Raw genomic sequence first — 6447 nt, 5'->3', positions numbered from 1 at the left:
TTACTAGAGTATGGCTCTAAAACTTGATTGGAACAAACTGTGATTCATGTTTGATCGAACCATTTCCAACAATGTATGATTCCTCTTTTCAGTCATACAATTTCACTAAGATGTTCTTGAGGATCAATTGTGATACAATTCCATAATTACCAAGATGATTATAAACATGATACTAAAGTAATATCCTTTCTTTTCAGATTGGAGAATCTTTTATCTTTCTGTCTAATAGATTCTTCTAATCGTTCTGCTACACTTTAAACCTTTTCAAAAGTATTAGAATTCTATTTAATCTTATAAGCAAAACCATATTTACTGAAGCATCAGTAAATCATGACGAATAGAGTTATCATCCCTTGTGGTGGATCTAGAATATCCATATCAACATGTACTAGATCCATTAGTCATTCACTTGTCTCACATAAACATGTGAATAATGAATTAGTCCAAATTGTCCAATGAACAATATTCTTATGCATCATGCAATTCAAATTGTATGACTCCAAGTTTCTGTCCAACTGAAACTTGGTGATGAGATTTCTTTTCACTTGGTTAATTATGATAGTCCGACAAGCATATTCTATAAAAATCAATATCCACTATTAATACTGTTATTATTAGAAACATAACCACCAATTTCATTAATGTTATTTCAAGGAAATATAAATAAGGCAACTTCTTAAACCAAAACTTGGAACTTGTCCTTACAATGCATAAAATTAAAAGCTATGTTTTTAGACATCTTTGAAAAGTAACAACAATCTATTAAAATTATCCTAACTCCTTTGTAGTAGCTCCAAATTCTAACCATCGAACCATGAAACAAAAGCCCACCTCTTACGATCAGATTTACCTCACTTTATCCTAGCTTCCTTTTTTCTTTTAAATCTTGCAATACCATCAATATGTGATCATCACATTATGTATTAGGAGTATAAGAATATGAACTTATGGAGTTAGATAATGGATGTACCTAAAGTAGAGTCACACAAATTGACTTTACCATATTCAAGATTTTTCAGGTATTTTAGGAAGTTTCGTTTCCAATATCCCTTCAATTGGCCAAAGAAACAAATGGGCTCGTTAGGTACAATATATGGAATGATCTTAGAATGAACCTTTCTATTTACCATATGATTAAACGGTTTGACCTTGGCTGACACCTTTCGATTGGGAAGAAAAATATTTTCTTGATCACCAATGTTACCATTATCAATGTTCATGGAATTCTTGAGATTAGACCTTTTAAGCATTTATGCTTCAATTGTGTTCTTAAGCATTTATGTTCCAATAACCATCAACATATGGATAAGATCAATTAGGGTTACATTGAGATTATTCATATGAAAGTTCTCAACAAACTGACCATATGACTTTGAAAGCGAGATAAGAACCAAATCCATGGCTTTATCCTTCGGGAATACAACACCCATTATTTCCAACTTTTCAATGTATGATTTCATTTTTAGAACATGTGCACACACAAAATTTCCATCTTGATGTTTACATGCCAATAAGGCTTGATTATTTTCATATCTTTCAATTTGAGGAAAACGCGACGATAGGAGAGTCACAGGATGAGGATGTGGAAGAGTTGAAGAGAGAAGAGGTCTGGTTCCACCATTTCCTAAGGAAGGGAAGACAATTTCAGCTTGACTTGAATATGTAAGACCATCTCCAAAAGAAACGAGGAAGACCATTTATATCTTCATAAGACATCTAAAGTACGAAAAGAGAGAATTCAAGTTACTTTATTTTAATCCTTAATTATTAACCCATGCATTAAAAATAAGGCTAGGATCCATATTTTCATTTCATAATATGAAGAGGGATTCCATAGTTATATCACAAAACTATTTTCGGTAGGTAGAAATAATTCATCAATTTCAATCACATGAAACTCCTAGAACTTTTGATATTTTCATTGAAACATCAATGGCATGTTTAATCTTAGATTATTCTCTTACCAATTTTGATTGGGGTGTCGAGGATCACAATTAAGACGTGAATAACCATGCAAACCTGGTCAAACACCCTCAATTGTTCTATAATCTCTCATTGATGTGTTGGTTAGCCAAAAATACTCTATAAAAAATTATAAACATGAGTTGTGTCATCATCATCTTTATAGCCTCACATTAGTGTGTCGGTTAACCACATATGCTTAACTAACGACTCGTAAAAAAATGATGTGCGTTTTCATAGATTAACATACAATTTAACATTTTCCTAAAGTAACTAGAGTAAGATTTTAAAAGAATGCTCTAGTACTTTATAGATTATACTTTCAATCTTTTATGTCCTATCGAACCCGTTCTGCTAACGACCTTCCACCATGCAAAGGAGTAGTGGGTGAAAAGGAAACCCATTCAAAGGTCATTTTATAGGCTGTTTCCTTATACCCCTCTTCTAGCATGGCTTTGTGAATGAGGTCTACTATTAACTCTTCTGACTTTTCTTATATATATAGTATAAAACGTTATATATATATATATATATATATATATATATATATATATATATATATATATATATATATAAAAGGGTGTATTTAAAGCCTTTTAAAACATAAGGTTTAAATATTGTCTATTTAACTTAATCATATAAATGATTAATCAATTTAAACCTATTGTGGATTTATAATTAATTATCTTTTACTTAGTATTATAGTTAAATTAATCATTTAATCCAAAAGGATAATTCAATTTAATTTATCTTATAATTAAATATTATCTATTCAAGATTATCTCCTAATATTTAGGTTTTATTTTAATTATCTAATACATGCAAAAATCAGATTTTGGTAGAATTTAAATCAAATAATCACCCACAATAACCATATAAATCAGATTAGGCAGAAAAATCCTGAATTTTTGTTTTTAGCTAAGCTCACATCATGACAAAGACACTGTTACGCCCTGAGAACAAATTTTCAAAAAAAAAATTGTTCGATTCAACTTATGCACTTTCAATGTTAAACACACCAAGGGTGTCATACCATTGATAGGTTTTATAGGTTACAAAAACTATGTGCTTGTGGAATTTCATTTAATACTTAAGGGCACATGCAACCTAAAGGATCTATGTCATAGCACTTTGAATGTAACATACTATGAACAAAAAAACTATCATGAACCCTAATTGAAACCCTATTAAAATAAAAATACACGAATTAGGGTTACATACCTTTGATTTGTTGTATTAAACGAATCACTTCAATCCCTTGTAGTTGTTGGTCTTGGAAACCTTAACACCAAAAGGATAATTCCTCTAATAGCTCACACGCAAACGTTAGAACTAGAGGTTGAGAGATGAGAGAGGAGGAGAGCAAGAGCAAAAATTTATCTAGGTGTAGAAGTGCATGAAAATAGTTGACCCAATGGTCCTATTTATAGTTGTCAGGAAACCCTAAAATCTCAAAATTTAAACATATAATAATATATATTTCATATTAGACAAATCTACCTTCCTAATTATCATTTGGAGACTTCTAGAAACCCTAATAGAGTCCTTAATATCGTCCATATGATGGAGGTTTGTAGATCCTCTCATTTGTTCAACTATAGAACAATTACAACATAGTCCTTACACTTTGAATTAACTCCAATTAATCCCGAATTAATTCCAAATAAATTCTGATTAATAATTAATCAATTCTAATTGATTTCATATTAATTTATTGATCATATAAATTAACAAGTCAATTATTTAACAAGTGATCTCACATTAATTTATTAATCACATAATAAATCAACAAATCAACTATCTATTTCAAAATAATATATTAATCATATAATATATGAACAAACCATTTATTACAATTATTAATCATATAATAAACTAATAAATCCATCTTTCTCTACAAATGTCATTCTAACCGAGTTCTACTTATGAGGGCAACCCAAAAAGGATTTGCTTCTAATTACAAGAATATACCAATTTAGTTATGATTTTAAACACATCAATCCAACAAAATGAACATATATATTGCTTCTTCTTCTAACACGTTACCCCTTGCTAACATCAGCTCTTCACCTGGCCGACACTGTTTGCTAAAACCTTTCATGTCACCTTTTTGAAGTTGTAAATTGTTTTAATAAAACGTTACTTCGTTGAAAACATTCAATTAAAATCAAACGGATTCATCCCCTTAGGTCTATGTTTCGGGTTAGTATTAATGTATTCTTCATTTTCCATTAGCCTACCAAGACTTTGGCTATCAATGGAAATTTTAGAGTGGATGAATGAACATAGAATGGACATGTGAGCCTTCTAATCTATAACACCAGCGAATTCGGGCAAGTCAATTTTGAGACAATAAGCGTCAAAATGACTTTTTATAGAAGATTATTTAGTGTAAATAATCTTAACCAAGTTATAACCAAGTTATAGTATATGTCACAAGGGTTCCATACATATTAAGAATGCTGAAATCCGAGTTATAATGAAGAAGTTATGACTCATCGAAGTTTTACGGCAAATCCGACACGACACCGGGAATCGTAAAAAGTGAGTTTGTGATAAAATACTATTTAGCCTTAGCGATCTAAACAAAAGTCGCAATGTACATTAAACCGAGAACGTTCATAAAAAGAACATCTAAATCTTACTTTGTATGATGAAGTTATGATTTTTTCTAAGATTTAGCATAACAGTGCACAACTCGAAATTTGAATTTTAGATCAATCGATTTCTAGCCGAGACAACCTAAATGAGAATTGAAGATCTCATTAATAGGAGCTCAACGATATAAAGACAGAAGAAAACGGACGTCGGATGACAATAATTTTTTAACGGACTTTATTTGTCTAAACCTGTTAAAATATAACTTTAAAAATAAAATCAAAATTAGCCGACAGAGTATAAACGAAAGTTGTAGATCATGTTTCCGCCTACGCATGGATGTAAACAACGTCAAAAACAGAGCTCGTATGCAAAAGTTAAGGATTTTAGAAGATAATTAGTTTTAGAGTAATCTGCGAGTGGCACGTGGCACTATCCTGACCAGTGCTTCTTTCCCACACCTTGCCACCAGATGGTAACACTTGGCACTCAACTCGACGAGTTGGATGCTCAGAACTCGACGATTTGGGCCATTTCCTAGCCTATAAATATAGGCAAAAATCTTCCATTTCCTTCACACATCTCCCATTCTTTCTCTCTCAAACTTCTCTCTAAACCCCTCCCAAGCCTTAGTACTTCCCAAGTGGTAAGAGGCGAATCTCGGAGTGTCAGAAGGCTCCAAGAAGAAGAGCTTTCGTCTTGGAAGTTCTACCCCCGCAGAGCCCGTATCCTAGCCAAACCTCCTAGTAAGTGAGTTATGCTTACCCTACTTTAAGTATAGTTTATGTTTAAGTTTAATATCATTATTATGAACTTATAAAATATATATATATATATATATATATATATATAATATACAAAGTGTTATTATAATATCTTTTAACTTCTTGCGGTACGGGGAATCTGGTTTGATGCGCCGCAAAGGGTTGTTGGATTTCTGAAGTGATATAATGTCAAAATGGTCCTGCCCTCTGGTGTTTCATGTCTGGCCCTGTTTGTACATAGTGGTTGAAAAGTATTGTTTAATACTTATAAAACAATATCGGTCGTAAATAGTCGCTATAAATATTAGACTAAAATCTTGCGGTAATGATACTAGGTTTCGCCGAAGGAAAGTAGAATTGTTAGAAACAGAGTGCTGCCCAAGTTTGGAATCATCACTTTAACAAGTGAGTGCATAGTTACTTTCATCTTATACATAGATATGAAGTATTTAATATAAATTGCATGCAATGTGTGCATATTATATGTGTTCTTGATATCTATGTTGGATAAACAAAATATACATGTTTTATTTGATTTAAACTGTATATGTATTTTATACCTATAAAAATATTGGATAAAGATGGGTAGATGAATGATGAGAAATGAAAGATGAAATAGATGAACATTGGCAGCTATGGACTTAGTGCCTGATAGATGAACCTCGATAGCTATAGACTTCGTGTCTGATAGATAAACCCTGAAAACTATGGACTTAGTGTCAAATAGACAAACCACGACAATTATGGACTTAGTGCCTTAGAAATGAACATTGGAATCTATGGAATTAGTGCCTTAAAAATGAATGTTGGCAGCTATGGATTTAGTGCCCTTTAGATGGATACTAGCAGCTATGGACTTAGTGCCTAACAAATAACCTTGGAAGCTATGGACTTAGTGCCTATTATATAGACCCTGGCAACGATGGACTTCGTGCCTTTTCCTTAAGACAATCCTTAGGAATGAATGAGTGAATGATATATGATTCTTATGGTAGATCCTTAAGAAATATACAAGATAATGGGGATAGGTAATTAGTTTAATTGTTTGATGATGAAACATAGTGAAATTATTATTGTGGGTTGAAAAACCTATGTACTCACCAGGTTTCCCAACCTGACCCAT

This window comes from Lactuca serriola, chromosome 5 (assembly GCF_051521515.1).
Source record: "Lactuca serriola cultivar US96UC23 chromosome 5, Lser_US96UC23_V15, whole genome shotgun sequence".
NCBI classification, from domain to species: domain Eukaryota; kingdom Viridiplantae; phylum Streptophyta; class Magnoliopsida; order Asterales; family Asteraceae; genus Lactuca; species Lactuca serriola.
This window is presented reverse-complemented; position numbering follows the sequence as displayed.